This window comes from Dermochelys coriacea, chromosome 11, assembly GCF_009764565.3.
Source record: "Dermochelys coriacea isolate rDerCor1 chromosome 11, rDerCor1.pri.v4, whole genome shotgun sequence".
Lineage (NCBI taxonomy): Eukaryota > Metazoa > Chordata > Testudines > Dermochelyidae > Dermochelys > Dermochelys coriacea.
This window is the reverse complement of record NC_050078.2, coordinates 74625571-74646990: the sequence shown is the minus strand read 5'-3', so window position 1 is coordinate 74646990 and position 21420 is coordinate 74625571. Positions and strand designations below refer to the sequence as shown.

The 21420-nt window shown below is 45.8% G+C and overlaps 1 long non-coding RNA gene across 3 annotated transcripts in view; it reads right to left on the bottom strand.

Moving 5' to 3' along the window:
* LOC122458212 overlaps window positions 1-1756 on the bottom strand; it is a 109976-nt gene extending 108220 nt beyond the window's left edge. For all 3 annotated transcript variants that reach the window (XR_006278128.1, XR_006278129.1, XR_006278127.1), the window contains exon 1: window positions 1629-1756. This is a non-coding gene — a long non-coding RNA (uncharacterized LOC122458212). The remainder of the gene's footprint in view (window positions 1-1628) is intronic.
* Between the last annotated feature and the right edge of the window lie 19664 nt (window positions 1757-21420).

Here is a 21420-nt window from a genome sequence, read left to right as displayed (position 1 = left end):
TAGCCTGGACTATCATCATATTAGCACAGGCACATGTGCAGAAGGTACAATAATCATATTTAAAAAAAAAAAAAAAAAAAAAACTTACAAGAACACAGGCCACTCACTGCAAAGCTTTGTTTTGTGCTCTCCCCCAAATACTGGAATTATAACTAAGCATTCAAAACAGTAATCACTTACAGTTTAAAGAGCCATCTGCACCTCTTTATCCCAGCAGCCTCTTTTATGTTTTATTTCAGGGCTACGAATAATTCAGCTACCAGAATTCCCATTTTATCTAAGGGTTCATTTCCTAAAGTTAATATATACATAGTACTATCCTAGCTATCAGAATTTTTTTAATGAATTATGACTCATAATTTAAAGGGCAAATTTGGGGGTGGGGGGTTAATTGGTTTAAAAAGCAGACTTGCAAATGGCTTAATCGATTTGCAAGGGAGCTCAACCCTTCTAATTCCAGAAAACCCGCCCCCCCCTCCCCCCCATACCCCTGCCCCTTCACAGAACATGTCTTCGCTATTAACTTGGTGAGACAGACACGCCTCTGCACAGGGAAGGGAGGGAGATATTTGGGCAGTAGGAGGGATGGGGGATGTGAGTACACCCAAATCCTCACTGCCTCCATCTGCAAGGGTCACCCTGCTGCAGGGACAGATTCCCGGACACACCCCAGCGCCTGTGACAGCCTGTCAGCCCCCCAACACACACACCCACACACAGCCACTGACGGACAGACAGAGCGACCCACACGCATGGGGGCTGCTGGACAGACAGACAGACAGACGCAACTCCCCTCTTACAGGCACAGGGGCTGCCAGGCAGACACAACCCCTTCCCGTCCCCGTGTCCCACACGCCCACACAGAGCGACTACCAGACACACACACGGCCGGACACACACACGGCAGGAGGGCTGCCAGACAGAGAGACGAGGACCCGAGCCTGCGAGCGGCTCTCGGGCCGCGGCCCCCAACCCCTCAGCAACCGGCGGCGGCGCCGCCTTCCACTCACCCCGGCCGCATCGCTCCCCGGCCGAGCCCCGCTCAGCAGCGAGGCGGCAGCAGCGCTGCTGACTGAGGGAAGACGGGGGGGGGGGGGGAGGAGAGGGTGGAGTCGCAGAGACCCGGAGGGGGCGGGACGTATCCTAGCCCCAGCCCCAGCCGGCTCATTCACAAAAACCCAAGGCACGCCGGAGAGCGGAGCCCGCAGGCCCCGCGCTGAATGGCCCCGTCGGGGGTCAGTCACCTCATGACCCGCCCCCGACTCCACTTCGTCCTCCCCTATTGGTGAGCGGACAGCGCCCCGCCCGCTCATCGCTGCTGCCTAATCACAGTGCCGCGTGAGCCTTCAAGAGGCTCAAACGCACCCGCCACTACGGTGGAGACGCCACCCATTGGTGCTTCGACCTGCCCATCAACCTCCCCGGAACCCTCCGCGTTGCCCGCTCAGACCAAAGAAAAATAGCCGTGCGCGACCCATCCCTTTAAAAACCCAGCGGTCGGGAGCGGCCTCAGCAGAATTAAAAGCCGGCGGACAAAAATACCCGCAGCCTTAAAGGGATCGCGCAGCGCCTGCCTCCGTATAGATGCGGGCACACGTTGCGCGGGTCGGGGGAGCCCGGGTACTGACCTGTGCAGCGGCAGCGGGCGCTCGGGGCGGCGGCAAGGCACGGGGAGGACCAGGCGCGGGGGGAACACAGCGGCGCGCGCGCCACCCACGGAATCAGCCTGTGATGGGATCCGCCATTTTGGGATTTTAGATGGAAAGTCACGTGGTGCGACCATTTTTTCCCTCCGCCAATCAGCAAGCGGCAGCTATTTTTAGCACAATTCCCCGCTCCATGGGCAAGGTGCGGGGGGGGGGGGACTGGGGGCAGGGAGCTGGTTGGGGGAGGCGCTCTCGGAGCTTGGGGCAGCAAAAAAAAAAAACCGAGAGCCGGCGCCCTGCCTGCGAGCCGTGGTGGAAAGCAGTGGGCTAGGGCGGCGGGAGCAGGGAGCCGTGGGGGGGGGGGGGTGCAGGGAGCTGTGGGTGGGAAGGGGCGGTAATCCTGGGGAGTGGGGTGCAGGATGGATGGGGTGGCAGGAGGGGGGTGCTGGTGGGATGGGGCAGCGGGAGTAGGGAGCCTTGGGCAGTGCGGGGTGCAAGAGATATGTGGCAGTGGGAGATGGGAGCTGTGGGGGGTGTCGATGTGGAGGGAGGGGGTGAGGAGAAGCAGGGGAGCGATGGGGGGTAATGCAAAGGGTAGAGTGCAGCAGGGCAGGGAGCCGTGAGGGCAATGCAGTGGGGTGAGGAGAAGCAGGGGAGCGATGGGGGGTAATGCAAGGGTAGAGTGCAAGGGGCAGGGCGCGTGAGGGGCAATGCAGTGGGGTGAGGAGAAGCAGGGGAGCTATGGGGTAATGCAAGGGTAGAGTGCAAGCAGGGGCAGGGAGCCGAGGGGCAATGCAGGTGGGGTGAGGAAAGCAGGGAGCGATGGGGGGTAATGCAAAGGGTAGAGTGCAAGCAGGGGCAGGGAGCCGTGAGGGGCAATGCAGATGGGGGTGAGGAGAAGCAGGGGAGCGATGGGGGGTAATGCAAAGGGTAGAGTGCAAGCAGGGGCAGGGAGCTGTGAGGGGCAATGCAGATGGGGGTGAGGAGAAGCAGGGGAGCGATGGGGGGTAATGCAAAGGGTAGAGTGCAAGCAGGGGCAGGGAGCCGTGAGGGGCAATGCAGGTGGGGGTGAGGAGAAGCAGGGGAGCGATGGGGGGTAATGCAAAGGGTAGAGTGCAAGCAGGGGCAGGGAGCCGTGAGGGGCAATGCAGATGGGGGTGAGGAGAAGCAGGGGAGCGATGGGGGGTAATGCAAAGGGTAGAGTGCAAGCAGGGGCAGGGAGCTGTGAGGGGCAATGCAGGTGGGGGTGAGGAGAAGCAGGGGAGCGATGGGGGGTAATGCAATGGGTAGAGTGCAAGCAGGGGCATGGAGCCGTGAGGGGCATGCAGGTGGGGGTGAGGAGAAGCAGGGGAGCGATGGGGTAATGCAAAGGTAAGTGCAAGCAGGGGCAGGGAGCCGTGAGGGCAATGCAGATGGGGGTGAGGGAAGCAGGGGAGCGATGGGGGTAATGCAAAGGGTAGAGTGCAAGCAGGGCAGGGAGCTGTGAGGGGCAATGCATGGGGTGAGGAGAAGCAGGGGAGCGATGGGGGTAATGCAAAAGGGTAAGTGCAAGCAGGGGCAGGGAGCCGTGAGGGGCAATGCAGATGTGGGTGAGGAAGCAGGGAGCGATGGGGGTAATGCAAAGGGTAGAGTGCAAGCAGGGGAGCTGTGAGGGGCAATGCAGGTGGGGGTGAGGGAAGGGGAGCTATGGGGGTAATGCAAAGGGTAGAGTGCAAGCAGGGCAGGGCTGTGAGGGCAATGCAGGTGGGGTGAGGAGAAGCGGGGAGCTATGGGTGTATGCAAGGGTAGAGTGCAAGCAGGGCAGGAGCTGTGAGGGCAATGCCGATGGGGGTAAGGGGAAGCAGGGAGCCATGGCGGGCTGGAGGGGTGATGGAGTCGTGGGGGTGGTGATGGGGGGCACTAAACTGCTAACCCCCATTCTCTGTACTGCACCCTGACCCGAAACACAGTGGCCCCAGCTGAAGTACTGTTTGCCATAGGCCCCACAGCCCTTTCTCAAACCCATGGCCCCTTTAACTAGTGGCTGACCCAAACCCCACATAGGGTGTTCCAGACCATCACAGCCCAAATTATCTTAGGAGTCAGGAAGAGTAGCCCTTTCCCTCACATGTCTCCTGGATGTGACTAGCTGGACAACCTCTCCCATCTGCAGGAGGCTTTCAAAGGCGGACACAGTTCCTCCTCAATACTCTAAGGAATGTGTATGAGTATTGCTGACTCTTAAGGGTTCACAGATCATGAGCCAAGCCCCCCAAAATCAACATTTTTTAAAAAAAATGTTTGGTCATTTTATGTACCTTCTGATTTAATGTCTTCAGAGTTTACACTTTCAGACTTGTCTCTACAGCCACAAGGGCTTGAAACATCCTCATTATTTAAATGAAAGCTGAGATTGTCACATACATCACATGTCTCCAGGAGCTGAGGCTTTAAGAAAACAGCAAATATTATGATTCTTGATATCATTGCAAGAATTGGCAATGCTGTGGAAAAGTCATTGCTTTTGTCCCACCGTGGAGCTCAGCAGAGCTTGAAGAATTTTTGGCAGGATCTCCTATAAAAGCAGGGAATCCCTAAAAACAGATAAACTCCACCCCCTTGGGTGGGACTTCCCCTGTGCAAAGGAGACTGCTATTTTGGTATTGGCTTCCACTAGCACAAAGGCCAGATCCACAAATGTATTGGGGAAGTCAATGAAAGTTAGGAACCTAAATACAATTATGGATCTGGGCCAAAGAAACTTTGTCCACTAGGAGTGGGGTTTTCTCTAGGCAAGGGAAACCCCACATAATGGTATTAGGGCTTCCCCCTGAAGCACAGGGAAATCCTGTCCACTAAGGATTGTGTCCCCCCATAGGAATGAAAAGACAGTCTATCTGGAATAGAGCTTCCCCATGTTCAATCTCAAGCTGTGGCTCATGAGCCGCTTACAGCTCTTTCACAGTTCATGCCCAGCTCCTCCATTTTCCATCTACCAGACTGGGCAGGGTGGGGGAGCTTGCGGCTTCTGCCCTACAGTGGAGTGGTGGGACTAGGGGATTCTGCCCTGCAGTGAGGGGGTAGATCTAAGGGCTTTAACCCCAAGGCCCTGCAGGCGCTACCCAGTGGGGCAGGTTGTGCATGTCTTGTGGCTCTTGAGCTTCTGAAAATTCAAACATTAAAAAACCGGTCGGAGAACACTTCAACCTCCCTGGACACTCAATTACAGACCTAAAAGTGGCAATTCTTCAACAGAAAACTTCAAAAACAAACTCCAGCGAGAAACTGCGGAACTGGAATTAATTTGCAAACTGGAAACCATCAAATTAGGCCTGAATAAAGACTGGAAGTGGATGGGTCGTTACACAAACTAAAAACTATTTCCCCTTGCTAATTTTTTCCCTTACTGTTACTCACACCTTCTTGTCAAGTGTTTGAAATGGGCCAGCCTGATTACCACACAAAAGTGATTTTTCCTTCTGCTGATAATAGCCCACTTTAATTGAATTGTCTCATTAGAATTGATAAGGCAACCCCCATCTTTTCATGTACTCTGTATATATATCTTCCTACTGTATTTTCCACTCCATGCATCCGATGAAGTGGGTTTTAGCCCACGAAAGCTTATGCCCAAATAAATTTGTTAGTCTTTAAGATGCCACAAGTACTTCTCGTTTTGTTTTGTTTTTTAATTAGTGTATGCAGGTCAGAGGGTCAGTAAGTTTGGCGGCTCCTGTTCTATCTGTTCAAAGCAGGGGCTGAGCTCCTTTTCCCCTAAGCTTACACATGAGATCTTTCGGCAGACTCTTTCCCTCCTCCACCTCCCAATGTACTTCCATTCACTGGTGGACGGGAGGAAATGCACGTGTGCGGAATAAACATAGTCATTTGGATGACTTCACATAGGTTGCAGAGGGGACAAGGATGAGGGGAGACTGGGGCATGATGCTGAGTAGGCACATGTGGAATGTGAGTGGGTGTGAAGTGGGGTATAAATGACAGTAAAGGGGGTTGAAGTTGGTGCACTGGAGCCAGAAGACCCTTAGGGCTTGTCTACACTGGCATTTTACAGCGCAGCAATTTTCTCGCTTAGGGGTGTGAAAAAACACCGTCCCCACCCCGAGCGCGGCAAGTTTCAGCACTGTAAAACGCCAGTGTAAACGGTGCCCCAGCACTGGGAGCCGCACTCCCAGCGCTGGGATCTACGCCTCTCGTGGAGGTAGTTTTTTTTTTTTTAGAATGCTCGGAGAGCTCTCTCCCAGTGCTCTGCCGTGACTACACAAGCCATGTTAAAGCACTGCCAAGCATTGCCAGTGTAGACTAGCCCTTAGCCTGGAAAGCACAGGGAGCAGTCTCTCCTCCCCTCCAGACATTCACATGCTGATTCTGATGGAGTGTGGGAGTGGTGATTGTGCTTTTCCTTGAATGTCATTTGACCCATTGCCACATGTTGCATCTTTCCTCAGCACCAGGAGCTTATGTCTATTCACTTCCCCTTTTCCCCACTGACTGAAACTGCTCTCACTAGATGACAATAAGAACGAGAAGCCAAGGAGAGGAGCTGCAGAAGCAAGAAGAAGAGAAGACTCCAGGGCAAAGCATTGTCCATATTCTCTAGTAGTGCTTTTAGTAGAAGCTGCCTGGTACCTTGCAGCTCTCATCAGGGCTGCCTCACAGGGTGCACCTCGCCCTCTACTACCTGAACTTTCTCCCAATGTTTCTACCTGCTTCAAACTCCTGAGTTTTTGTGGGAAAGTTTCTTTCATGTCCTCCCAGACAAACCTGCCTTTGGGGAGATGACATGGAACATTGTAGGTTCTGTTCTGATGCAAACATGAAAGCACCACCTCCAGCCCATTTCCCACAAGGAAGTGGAAATAAGGTATGGAAAAGTTTAAATTTGGATCAAATTTGGATATTAAAATACAAGCCCAAAAAAAGAACCAAGCACCAATGGATAGACAACTATAGCTAATTTTTACAGTGTTTTACACACTGAATTTCTTTAAAAAAATAAAACTTCTTGTTTCTATTCCAATTTTAACAAAAATTAGGAAAAAGACAAGCTATAGAAGATTGTCATACTATATCTGACACATATATATTTAGCCAGTGCAGGTAATATAAATTTCAGTAAATCTGAAATTATTGATTTTTGGTTCTAGGAATAATGGGGGGAAAGAAAATGCAAAATATTTGGACATATACTACCTGTTCAATTATTAGCAGACAATTAGACTGTTAATTCTTTCTGAGGAAATGTCTATATAGGATCCTGCTCTTGAGATGCACTCACCCTTCTGTTTTGCAGCTAGTATAGTCTGTAAAAGGGCTGTCATGTACACCTCCTCATGGTACCAAACATCCACTAGAGGGTATAAAAGAGACCCTTATGTGAATTGCCATAAGTAGCAATCAGTAGTCCTCTGTGCCCCTTTTGTTTACCTCCATACTTTTTTGGCAATCATTTAGTGTTTAATTGGATTTTGTACTTTAAACAGTTATTCTAATATATTGTAGGATCTTCACCATCTGTAGTTTTTTGCTTGGCCTGAGGATTTGGTTGGCAGCACTCTCATTATGCTTGGAGTCATTCAGCACCAGGCCTGAAACTAATAAAACATGCTATGAACATTTTGTCCTGCAATATTCATAAGAACATCTATACTGGGTTAGACCAATGGTCCATGTAGACCAATATCCCATCTTCCTACAGCAGCTGTGCCATGTGCTTCAGAGGGAATAAACAACAAGGCAATTTATCGAGTGATCCATCCCCTGTCATCCAGGCCTAACTTCTAGCAGTCAGAGATTTAGGGACAACCAGGGCTTTGGTTGCATCATTGACCATCTTGGCTATGGCCATTGATGGACCTATCCTCCATCCAGTTATACTTTTGGCTTTCACAATATCCCCAGGCAATAATTCACTTAGCCTTCATGAGCATGACTTCCTGCCATTCTCATCTACACAATATAAAATAGATTCACAATTTCCTATTTATATGTGATCATCCCAGCATAGTGCTTGTGGTAGTTGTTTGGACTGATCAATTACCTTTTGCTAAATCTTTTTTCAGCTTTCAGATCTTCCACAAAGAAAAATAATTCTGTTGCCTTATAGTTCCCACAATTCACTTGTCTGGGGTTAAGTAAAAACTGGGACCTGAAGGAAGCTAATAGCAACTGTATTTTTATTTTTTAAAAATCACAATATGTATGATATGAGACAGTTTTCCATACTGGTTATGTACTGGTTACTTGGGGGGACTCGTGGACACCACTTGCAGATTGGAACTATTGCAGAATGTGGCAATTCAACTACTGAAGACCCTTAATCTGAAAACTTCAGTGATGCCTGTGCTCTGGGAACTGCTGTGTCTTCCATATTCAGCGAGGGCTTAATTCTGCTCCCTTTGAAGTCAATGGAAAGATTCCCACTGACTCCAAAGGATTCTGGATCAGGTTTCTAGTCTTTTATTATTCAAATATTTCTACAGTAGGGTCAGTTTATCCAGTTTATCTGACCTTACACTCCACACAAACACACACTTAAGATCACCAAACTTGGGACTTCTGGTCATCCTAAGCATAAGAAAATAGGAAACAAACCCTTCTTTGTAGAAGAAGACTTGAAACTTTAATATATGCTTAAGTACATCATTGGCATCCTTCTGCATAAGGCTGACGCCCTTTTTTGTCTCCTTTTTAGTTTATATTGGTTTGGGGCCTTGTTTGCCTGTTATTCTTTAGTTGGTGAGGTTTTGGGTTTGCTTCTGAGGTGGTTCTGCTATCTACTTTTTGGGCCAAGTTCTATGCTCATTTGTGTGTATGTGTGTATATATATATATATATGTATATATATATATATATATATATATGCTTTCTATTTTTTTTAAGTGCTAAGAGACATGGGTATAAGGCCCAGATCTTCAAAGGTATGTAGGTGCCTAAATACCTTTGAGGATCTGGGCCTAAGTAACTTGGGTCTTAAAGTTTATTAATAGTGGGTAGTACAATTGACAGAGTAATATTTGGAGGCTCTAAAGGTTCCAATATGGGTCTGACTGAACTGTGATCAATGCTGACCTAAATGGGGGAACAAGGTGGCTTTATGTCCATTTTAGTGGCTTTCCATTTCCAGCTGGGAGCTGGTTTGGTCACTAGCATAAATTAGAGCAGGCCCACCACCCTAAGGGGTCAATCCTGCATCTGAACATAACTGGAGTCTTGAGACGCTCTGCTCACATCCCATTTCTCCTGATCATTTCCCCTTATGCTTGAAGGGAAGGCTGTGACATGGGCCCGTTCCTTTAGCTCTACCACTGGAGGAATTCCCAGCTGGCCAGATCTGCTGCTTCACAGTCTTTCTGCACTGCTGAAGTAGCACACAAAGATGACAGCAGAAAAGAGAATTGTTCCCTAGAAGTTGCCTTACAGTGTGGCTATTATCTTCAAGATTTGATTGATGTACTATGGGCGGGGGGGGGGGGAAGGGCAGGGGGGATGTAAATCAATTAATATCCAGTCTAAGCTAACCAGTGCTTGTGCACAATAATTGAAAATTCAACCTTGTTGCTGTCCCTTTAAATTAAAAATCAAAAGCTAACATGAAAAAACACTTCTACTATGTTAAATTAAGTGTATTCAGGGTAGTCTGTTTTCACTCTGTAATTATTCTGAAAATTTTGCTTAAAAGCTATTGAAATCCACAAAAATTCAGCATGGCTAATTCATAAAGGCTTAAAATAAGATGCAATTAAAGTACTTCCCACCCACCTCCGCCTTATCTTTAGTTGATTGCTACTTCTTGTTTGACAAAATGGTTACATTTTTGATGTTCTGAATAAGGAAACACACATCACCAGGCCCCAGCAAGTCTCCCTCCCCAGTCACATGGACGGGGTGAAAGTAGAATAAGGCATCTGGGCTGTTTCCAGGATCAGCTGCAGCAGGGTGACCCAGATGGGGGTTCCTGCTGTACTTTCACCCCTGCCAGACTGCTCCAGGCCTAGATGTCGCTGATGTCACACTGTTTTATACAATTTAAACTTTGGACACAAGTTTCTGCCTGCTGATTGGTGGTTTCCCCCAGAATTCTCCTCACCCTGCTCTTCACAGTCACTTTGCTACCATCCTCGGTCTCCCTCAGTGTTCAATTCTGTCCCCTCCTCTCCTCATCTGTCTTGTCCCCTTCTTTCCACATTCCCTGGATTCTGTTTATTTGCTCTTTCCTGCCATCCCATCCCTATCACCACAAAAAACCTTTCAAGAGTGAACTTGTATAGCTCGGGCCTTTCATCACATTGTTTGTCTTGCCCTTTTCCCTACAACTTATCTTAATATTTTATCTTGTTAAAGCTTTTCTGGCCAGGATCTGTGTCATCCTGTGTATTTGTATGGTGCACAAAACAGCTGAGCTCCTGAACTCTCTTCCCATGCTACTAAATCTGTCTTCTGCTTGCCATTCTCTTACCCTGACCAGCACAAAGGAACCAAGGTTTTTCTGTTGCTTAGGACTTTCTGTGCCCCTAGAGACTATAAGAGGCAGCATTTGGCTCTGAAAGCTATTGTTTCAGGTTGTCTGTGGCTTCAACACTGCATCAAATCTTCACAGCTATAGGATGAGAACCTTAATTCTTTTTTAATGAAAGTTTAAATTCAGAAACAATTGATAGGGTCACCAAAGAAATATGCCTATTGTCTCAGACCAACTCAGCCTGACCACAGTTTTAAAGTGAGGAAAGGTCAATTTCAGGTTGCATGTGTAACCTTATCTCTGTCCCTTCTGCAGTCTTTAATGACATGATACAGTCTTTAATGACATGATCACATATAGTTTCTCAAAGCATACCATCCCACTGCTTTTTCAACAATTTCAAATAAACATACATAACATCTAGTACTGTACTCCTCTGTATGCCAGAGTCAGTGAAAGTGGTTTACATGACAACTACGTAATAAAGTGTTCTTACATCATATACTACAGATTAAGACTAGGTATAACAGAGAAAAATTGAAAATTTTGCTGTCGGGGGCGGGGGTCACTGGCGGGGGGGCAATTGCCCAGGGGCCCAGGCGATTTAAAAGGGCTCAGGGACCGCTGCTGCTGTCGGCAGCACAGCGGAGCTAAGGAAGCCTTCCTGCCTGCCCTCACTGCCGCTCCCGGAAGTGGCCAGAGCCCAGAATAGCCCTACAGCCCCTGTGGCCAATGGAAGCTGTGGGGGCGGTGCCTGTGGGCAGGGACACATGGAGACCACCTGTGTCCCCCACCTAGGAGCCACTGCTATAGGCGTGTGCCGGTCGCTTTCGGAAGCTGCCCAAGGTAAGTGTCAACCCCCTGACCTCCTCCTGCACCCCAACCCCCTGCCTCAGCCTAGAGCCCACACCCCCTGCCCACTTCTGCCAGAGGCCCCGCCCCTTCTGGGGGCAGAGCTTCCCTGGCTCCATACCAGTAAGTGTCCTCAATTACTTTCACCCTTGGCTTCACAGTTAGATATCTCCATCCCTGACTTGCACCGAAAAATGGCTGTACTCTGCATGCCTGCACAGCTTAGTTAGATTCATAATCAGCGGCTTTATCCCTTGGATTGCAATGAAGTAAAGTTATGCTGCTGTTTGAAAAGTGTCTAGTACTGTACATAAGGACTGAATTTTTTTTTAATAGAATATCTTAGAGAAAAGAATGCTTATAGAAAGAGTGCCAATGAAGATACATTGGATCATTATGACAATTTCTTTGGTCCTAAGAAGAATACATTTTTTTAAAATATTTTTCTTGTAACTGGGTCTCACCACACATTATGATTATTATTTTATTCATTTAATATTTAAACAATGGTAGCATTTAGACTCAGACTAGAGTGGGGTGCTTTACAAACATAACATTGTAATGTCTTTGGGGAAGAGACCATCATTTATTATCATCCTTCTGAACTATACTTCTGTGGCTTTCTTAAGTAAGGAGAGGTTGCTTACCTTGTACAGTAAGTGGAGTTCTTCAAGATATGGATCCCCTACGTGTGCTCCACTTCAGGTGCACATGCGCCTGAAGTGATTTTTGGAAGCAGTGATTGTTTGGCCTCCAGACCTCCTTTTACCTTGTACCAAGGATATATAGAACTACACAGTTGAACCGCTCTCAGTTTATTCTCTACCCCATAGTCCCATGAGATGAGACTGTGACGGGTTAGGTCACAGAGATCTCCTTAGGACTGTCACCTGATGTGCTGAAATTACCTCTGAGCCCATTTTCCTTGCTAGCTTGGGACTTCCAGAACCCTGTCTTGTTGAGCCAGACATGCTAGCCTGCTGCAATGCAGACCCAGGGTCTGGTCCACGCCCCCAAAGCTGCAGACTAAACTGAAAACAGCTCAGCAGTTTACCTGTCTCCAGCACTCAGACACCCAGTTCCCAATGGGATCCAAACCCCCAAATAAATCCGTTTTACTCTGTATAAAGCTTATGCAGGGTAAATTCATAAATTGTCCGCCCTGTCTAGCGCTGATAGAGAGAGATGCAGAGTTTTTTGCTCCCCCAGGTATTAATCACTTACTCTGGGTTTATCAATAACCAAAAGTGATTTTATTAAGTATAAAAAGTAGGATTTAAGTGGTTTCAAGTAATAATAGCCAGAACAAAGTAAGTCACAAAGCAAAATAAAACAAAACATGCAAGTCTAAGCCTAATACATTAAGAAACTGATTACAGGTAATATCTCACCCTCAAAGATGTTTCAATAAACTTCTTTCACAGACTAGACTCCTTCCTAGTCTGGGCCCAGTCCTTTCCCCTGGTACAGTCTTTAGATCCAGCAGACATCTCCAGTGGTAAGCAGGGGTTTTCTCATGATTGGCCTCCCCCTTTGTTCTGCTCCACCCCCTTTTATAGCTTTGGCACAAGGCAGGAATCTTTTGTCTCTCTGGGTCCCCACCCCTCCTTCTAAATGGAAAAGTACCAGATTTCAGATGGATTTCATTATCAGGTGACATGGTCACATGTCACTGTAAGACCCCAAGTCTCCATTCCCCATGGGCTGGACCACAAGTGCACAGGAAGTCTTTCAAGTAGCTTAGGCCATTTACAACTGATTATTTTTGGAGCTCCCTTAATGGCCTCCACTGATACAAGTGTATAGCTTATTCTCCTAACTCTAGATATAGAAATAATACATGCAAACAAGTAGGATGAACACACTTAGTAGTTTACAAGCTTTCTAATGACTCCATACAAGGGGTATTTAGCATAAAGTATAGTCCAGTTATGTCATATTCATAAGCATATTTCCATAAAACATCACAGTGCAACATCACAGAGACTCTGAAGCAGAAAGGGGGGGCACCCATAGGGACACACATCTCAAAAAGCTCCAGTTACTGTTCAAGGTAAGCAACCTCTCCTTCTTCAAGTAGTGTCCCTATGGGTACTTCACTTCAAGCGACTCCCAAACCGTACTTCCAGACAGTGGAGGGAGCTTTCAAGATGGATCTCATACTGATGATACTACTGCCGTCCCAACAGCAGTATCTGAGCTGGAAGCATACCAGGGCATAGTGTCTGGAAAAAGTACAGTATGATCTGATGCCCCCAAGTTGCAGCTTTGCAAATGTCAAGAATTGGTACATTTTTCAACAGGGCCAGGGATGTAGATTGGGATCTTGTAGAATGAGCTATCATTCTAGACAGGATCTGAACATTAGCAGCCTCATAACAAGAAAGAACACGTCTGGAAACTTCTGAGAGCAGTGAATTGTGACATGAAAGTAAACTGCCTGACGGTCATGGGCTGCAAACCTATCCTTGGAATCTAAAGATGGAATTATGGCTGCAAGAATTAAATTTGTGCGATGTCACAAAGATGTTCAGGCACCTCAGTTCTAATATTGGTCTGCATCCCCCTTTTCTTTTGGGAACAGGAAGATACTAGGAATAGAATCCCCCCTGTCCTGGACTGGAACTGGTTCTATGGCTACTGTGCATAGGAGGGAGATGACTTCCAGTCTCAGCAAGTGTTCATGAGATGGGTCCCCGAGGAGGCATGGGGTTGGGGCAGAGGGGTGGAAGTAAAATGATGGAGTAATGCAATATTATAATCTCCAAAACCCATTTGTCAGCTGTAATCTGCTCCTGTGCAAGTCGAAAGTGGGAGGGTGAGAGGTGGGTGGCATGATGCAGCTGAAGATTCCTGAAGTGGGGTTGTTCTGGACCCTCCGCCAACCCATCAGAATTGTTTCAATGAGGAGGAGGGCTGGATAGTAGTAGATGTATTAGGAGGTTTCTTTTTCTGCAATCTCGATCTCTTTTTAGGTGGTTCAGCAAATCTGTGTGTCAAGCTGTCCTGCAGTGGTTCATGAATGTGAGTACCAACCTCAGGGCACACTGTTAAGAACCCAGGGCACAACCCCGAAATTGCTTGTGAGTTCTATATTAAGACTTCACTGACCAATTATCAAGTGTAAACTCCTCAGGCACTATAACAGCTTTAACATGGCATGCCAGATAGCCCTTTTGGGCATTCTGATCTGTCTTGCCACCCAGATGAGCATACCTTTGCAATAGATAGTCCCTTACACTGGCAATCACAGCAATATTCAGGTTACTCCAGTCCCAAAGGACCAGTCATTTACCCCAGGTTAATTGCACTTTAGATCTCGCACCAAAGACAGCTTTTGAAGCCAATCCTATAATGAACCATCTAAAGATTTATTCTAACAGGAAAAGGAAACGAGTTATTTACAAGGTTAAAGCAGGTAAACATGTATACACACACAATTGATTTCCAGTCATAAGTTTCAAAAAGTAATAGAAGCTTCTATAATAAGCAAGCTATGTATGTCCTTTAGGGGGTAACCCAGGTAGCCTCTGTTGCTTATACCTAGTAATCCTTGCCCTCCAGCGTAGAAGTCCAAGCAGCATAAAGATACAGTTCTTCCTTGGTAGGGTTTTTTATTCCCTCCCCACCTTTTGCTTTGAACTCCAAACTCAGCTGATGGTAGGAGTTCACTTGCAAGACTCATCGTCATTGGGGTGGGGGTGGGGGGAGGAACAACAAAATCTTTTGTCCTCTTTAATGTTCCACTGTAGTCCATCTGGTGTCAAGAGGCCTTTCTTGTCAGGCAGGACACACCACCTTCTGTTGGAGATCAGCACTTTATGCTAATTGATGTCTCTCTCCTGTCTGGTGATTTACACAGTCAGCGAGACATGTAATACAAATGCTTAAAAATGACCTTACAATATGGAAGACACATGTTATAAGTGAGATTAATGCATGCAGTCACTTATAAGCATTCAGTAAAATCTAAACATTAAGCACATTTTTATAATTCTAATAATATTGTTAAACTGGGCAACACATGTGAACCAGACTGTTTCCAGCAATATATTTGGCGATGAGGCCTGGGGACGATGTCATGAGCTGCACCTGCTCTGCCAGCATCACATTATGAAAGCCAGGAAAGTGGACAGGCAGAATCTCTGAGCCGTTTGTGATCTACTACATTTTCTTTTGTTCGCAGGTGTATATATACACCAAGGAAACTAAGAGTAGCCCTTGAGTCCTTTGAGAATGAAAAGATTCATCCATGGATGCACTCATGAGTTTAAGACCATCGAAAGGGAGGTCTTCTAAGATATTTTGGGCCTCCCTAGAAAGTCACAACAGCTGATGCCAAGATACTCGAGGTATGACGACAGCAGTAGAAATGGAGCAAGCTGCAGTGTTGCCTACATCTAGGAAGTCACAACAGCTGCTGCCAAGATACTCGAGGTATGACGACAGCAGTAGAAATGGAGCAAGCTGCAGTGTTGCCTACATCTAGGATGACTTACAACAAGTCCTTGCTGGGAGCTGAGCTTCCACCATGATGGCCTGAAACTGTTCTTTATTTTCCAAAGGGAGAGCTTCAATAAAATATCTGATGAAGTGGGCTTTAGCCCACGAAAGCTTATGCTCAAATAAATGTGTTAGTCTCTAAGGTGCCACAAGTACTTCTCATTCTTTTAAATAAAAGCATTGAATTTGCTGTAATCGGTGTGATTATCCTTTGCTATCAGAGCTTGGCAATTCCCAATTCTAAACTGTAGTGTCATAGGGAGTAGCTCCAGGCCTTTTTGGTCTTTATTTTAAGGGGTAGCCTATGACTGGTGCCTGCTGTGCTGGTTGATAACCTGTACCACTAAAGAATTAGGTGGAGGATATGAGAATAAAAATCCTCACATTTTTTACTGGGATTTCATACTTTTTGTTTCAGAGTAGCAGCCGTGTTAGTCTGTATTCGCAAAAAGAAAAGGAGTACTTGTGGCACCTTAGAGACTAACAAATTTATTAGAGCATAAGCTTTCGTGAGCTACAGCTCACTTCATTGGATGCATTACTTTTTACTTTTACTTCATTACTTTTTGTTGACACACTTGCATGTAGGTGATACAGTAGCCAGAGTCTGCCAGATGCTCTTGATGGGTTCAAGGAGAGCCTCATTCACTGGCAAAGCCACTCAACCAGAAGTTGTCATGTGAAGAATGTCTAAAATCTTGTACTGAGACTCTTGGATCTTCTCCAAGGGGACGTGGAATGAGTCAGCAATCTTTTTCATAAGCTCTTGAAAATATTTAAAGTCATCCGCAGAAGAAGGTGGGGGAGGCATCACAGCTTCCCCTGGTGAATATGAGGAGATATTGGTTTGTGATATCACCTCCTTGTCAGCTTTAGCCTCTTGCTCCTCAAAAGACTCCTTTTTAGGTTGCTGAAGAGCGAGGGATGGGGCAGGAGACTGTTTTCCATGATTGTCCGCACCAGAATAGCTAAGAGTTCTTGAAAATTGTTGGTAGTAGGCAGCCCAGGGGCCCCAGCAGAGACACTGAGTGGGACCATGAGGTAGACGAGAGGGCATCCAATGAGAAAGGGCACAAGATTGTCTCGCCTTAGGAGCCTCTCTCTGTGTGAAGATATCAGGAGAGATGTCTCTGTGCTGGTCAGTAGGAGATCCATGCATAGAAATCTGGGAATCTGAGGAGGTGACTTCAGCATAGTCCCAGGGAGGAGCAGACAGTAGAAGCGATGATTCCTGTCTGTCTGGTCTTGAAGATATTGGAGAACTAGGAGGTACAAGGGAAAGGTAAGGTCTTACTGACCCACCAGATTCTAGCACTGACAATTATTCAGGAACCCATTAACAAAGGAAACTTTGGCTCGTCTGAGACAAACAAGTCTCTAGAGACTCTAAATTCTTGAGGTATTGGGTGAATCTGCATCAAAACTGAGCCAGGCTCTGCAATAGTCATGGGCGGTACCAGGGATGCCGTTGGCTTTGGTGGTTCTGGTCTAGTAGATAGTGTCAGTATTGAACTATAGACAGCTTTGCAGGTACCAGTAGAGTAGTCTGAAACACCAGCTTAGGTATTTGGGGTAGTGTGGAGAGCTCTGTAGATGTTGTGGACTTCCCTGACACAGAGTGTTTAGAGTCTCTTCTAGTGTCATCATGCTTAGGCAGTACTGAAGATGGCTTTGGCACCAAAGCATGCTTGGTACTTTGATTCTTCTAAGAGGTTGTTATTTTTGATGAAGAGCTCCCAGTACTGGGAAAGCCTGGAGCCTCAGTGGTACCCATTCTGGGACATGAAATCTCCAAAATAGTTGATTTCTGCAATGACTGAGGCTTTTTTGAAGCAGGTTCTTTCTGTGGAGATCTGGAATTCCTCTTCATGGAAGTCTTGCTGGTACCCTCTGTGTCCTTATACTGCAAATTTCCAGGTGAGCAGGTACGGATATGGATGGGGCACCATGCTCACTTGGAGGCAGATATATCAGGAGTATTTGGACCTGGATCCAAGGTTGGTCAAAGGGTGTGCTACATCATGAGGATCATCCGTCTAATCGCCATGTTTTTTCTAGATCTGCTCTTGAAGGCCTCCAGACCAAGCCCAAATGTCTACAATGCAAGTAAACAGCTCCTTAGCCCAAGCCCCTGACATGGGCCAGCCATGGGTGTTTAACTGTAGGGAAGACATACCCTCTGTTTCAGGGCGAAGCGCAGTTGAGAAAGAACTGAAGGCAGTTCACCCACGCAGCTCTATAGAACCTTGGTATGGGGCACAAGGAGATCTTGAAAGCATGTGCAGAGCAAACAGGCATTGCTACTGAAAATCTCCCATCAAAGGCTCATGCACACTTGAAGTGGAGCACCAATAGGACACTACTCAAAGAAGGACCCATAGATGTCTTTTTTTTTTACTCCTCCTTTTCCTACAATAGATCCCAATTCAGCAAAGCACTAAAGCACATGCTTAAGTTTAAGCAGATGTTTAAGTCCCATGAAAGTCAGCAGGTCTTAAGCATGTGCTTAAATTGAATAGGGAAGGTTTGCTGAGTCAAGGCCACAATAATTACTAACAGCTTATTCTTCCAACTTTACTATTTTATCAGTGACATTATGGTTACTGATTATTAACTTGCAGACAAAAATTACCCCAACATTTAAAAAAAGAAAAGAGAGAGAACGTGAGAGTGAGACAATGAGTCTGGAAACTCATTCAATTTTCAACCATCAGCTAAATACAGGATTGTGATCAGCCTCTGGGGAAGAATTGTGGGTGTGCAGTGGGTGTGCGCGCACTGGTAGCCTTAAAGAAAATATTGATTCATTTTTCCATTATATTTCCTATGGCCAGAAAATAAAGAGATCCTGTAGTGTGGACGGTTAAAAGCCAATTAGAACTGAAATGAATGTAGAGAGAAAAAAACCCACATAAAAGAATAGGTTCTCTTTTTCAATAAAAATATATGCAGGCTGGTCCCTGGGTGTTGGTTTTAAGTGAAGATATTGACTTCTAGCTGAATGACAAGTAGAACATCTTTCAACTGAAATATTGATAGTAGATTACACTAAACCACAAACTATCTCCATAAAGCCCATCATTTCTAATCCTAATGGTGTTTTCTTTCCTGGGGATGACTACTACATTCATGATATAATGGCTTTATTCTGTCTTGGGGAAAAACTTTTTACTGTGCAGCTAAATTAACTTGTCAAAAGACTTCGAACTTCGGAAGCTTTTACAGCTCAATTCAGAGCTATTATTCAAGATTGAATGAGCAGGCTGTGGACTGTAAAAGCTTGCAAAAATAAATTCCACAAGCATTCATAGACTGAATAAAATACTTACTTTTTGTTCAGGTTGTATGTCTTTCATTGAATCGTCTCCCAATTGCTGTATTTTGCCTATAGACCTTTAGCTCTGTAATGAAAGACAGCATGTTTTTTATCTGCTGCCCTTGAAACTGCCACCCAGTGTATGCTCCCTCATGCCCTTTTGATAATATTCAGATTGTACCAAACTAACTGTCAGACAACTCTCCAGAAATGCAGAGAGTGCTTGAGAAAGAGGGCTCACTGCTAAAATTAGGGATAGAGGATGTAATATAATACAATGCCATTTATTGTTGAATAGGCTTTTTCTTAAAACAGAATCTCAATATTTTACAGCCAGTTACAGCCCATGCATGCAAGTACAAATAAATTTTTGTTTCAGTCATGCAGGTAGTGGGCACTGGTCACATCCTGATGTCCTCACATAGAGGTGGATCATCTTCCCACAAAACACAAGTGGAGGGATTCTCCATGCACATATCTCTGTACAGCTATGGGTGTTTCCACTGCCCTGTTCTTCTCCAGATCAAGACCTGGTGGAGCTCTCTCCATGCATCTAGGGAGGGAAAGAAATTGGGCAATAGGATCGTCACTGCTTCTGAAGTCTTGTAAGACAGCCCCCAATCTTAGAAAACTGTCCTGCCCTCCTCAGCTCTGGAACTAAAGAGAGAAAGACAACTTCCCACAAAATTCCCTTAGGACTAGGAGAAGGTACGCAAGCCTGGGAGACTACTGAGTTCAAGTCTCACCTTTTCCACTACATGGTTTTGTATTTCTGTGCATTTCACACCCTTGTGACTGAGCAAGGGATGGGCAATTATCATTTCCACTGTTTTAACTCCTGGCAGAGCTGGGACTAGGACCCAATCCTTGGATCTACCATATCATTGTCTCACCCTCTTTGCCACACAGCCTTTCAGAAAGAATCTGCCATAATGATGTTCTGAGTCTGCTATCTAACCTCTGCCATACCCAACAGACAACACTACCCTTCCAGAGCCAGGAAGAGAACTTAAGGATCTTGATACCCAACATTCCACTGAGATCTCACAAATAGTTGTGTAACCTACTGGCAAAGTGTGTGTCATCTTCCAACAGTGATTGCTCCACTCAGCAGATACAAACCTACTACTACCATGAGTTTAACTCACTTTGGCTCACGTGGTAGTAACCTGTGCCGTGTGTCTCAGTGTCGAACCCTGCTGACAACCTATCTTAGGGGAAATAAAGTATGCATTCATGTAATTAAAGACTATATTATAATGCACATGAACAAGAGCGCAGAACATTGCATGGGCAACCTGAATTCCCACATTTCCTAACTTCTGCGTTCACATAGGATCCTCCTCTTAAGTTAGCACTTACTGGGGGAATGGATGTCTCAAAGTATTGTTAACGAGTTACAAAACCTTTCACCAGTTTTAATCTGGCTAAGCTCCATAGGGAGTCAAAATTGTTCCCGCTACTGGATGTTTGGCAGCTCCTATAGGAGATGCATTTGGAGGGTTTTCACAACACAACTTGCTTCCATGTTTTGTGCATTATTGGCAGACTCAGCAGAGAGGCCAAGACCTTTGTGGACCATGGAGACTGAACTATCCCAATGATAATAAGCATTTTTTCAAATTTTTACTGCCAGATAACAATTATATTAACTGATAGTGTTTCCTATTTCACAGTATCCTTTTCAGGGAAAGTATTTAATACTAAAATCAAGCTATCAAAAATGCATTAAAAATTCACATGTTAAGATGATTGTGTTGTGATGAAATATCCATTACTTTATGCTGGATAGAATGTGTTTGCTTATTGTGAGGCCAGTCTAGAATATCCCAAACTTTTATTTTCCTTGCTTCTCAGTTTTGTACACTATGTGATATATCAGTGGTTCTTAAACCTTTCCCATACTGCAATCCCATGCTCCAACAGGAAGGAAAATATAGCAGGACTCCTCTTCCATCTATCGATAAAGAAAGGCCGGGTGGTCACAATCTGCTGAAGTCTGTCTGCAATACCCTAGAGGTTGAACATCATGTGATAGAAACATCATTGTCACCTAGCAACATTAACAGGTTTTTTAATGAAGCATTTATTCATGGAATATACAGATGAGAGGCAAAATTCAGAGGTTCTCAGTTTTTACCTGGTCCTCATTCAGGCCAAGGCCCATTGGAAGTCAAGGACTGACTTAACAACTGGACAAGGACCTTAGCATTATGCCCAGTATCTGAAGTTTGACAGTGGAAGAGTGAAGATGGATACATTGGAGAGCCATAGGGCCAGAGACTGAATCTTTTTAAGACTAAGCATGGAAAAAACTCAAAATACCCAGTGCACAAGGTGTAATTAATTAGATGTGTGATGCAAATGTAGAGTTTTAGATCAAGCTAAACATTCTGCTTTCTGACACAGGAAAAAATGTAGACTTTGAGTAAGGGCAGAAAATGGTAGTTTTAGGTCTGACTGAGGTGTTCTTCTGGGAGATGAAGAAATGGAGCGAGGAAAAAGGCTGGAACATTGAAGGGGATAGAATTTGGATGTCATCTGCACAGAAATAATACCAGAGGTTGATTTTATCAAGGCTGTGATAGAGGACTTCTGGCACAAAAAAGGAGACGTTGGATAGTTATGAGCAAAATCAGATTAGA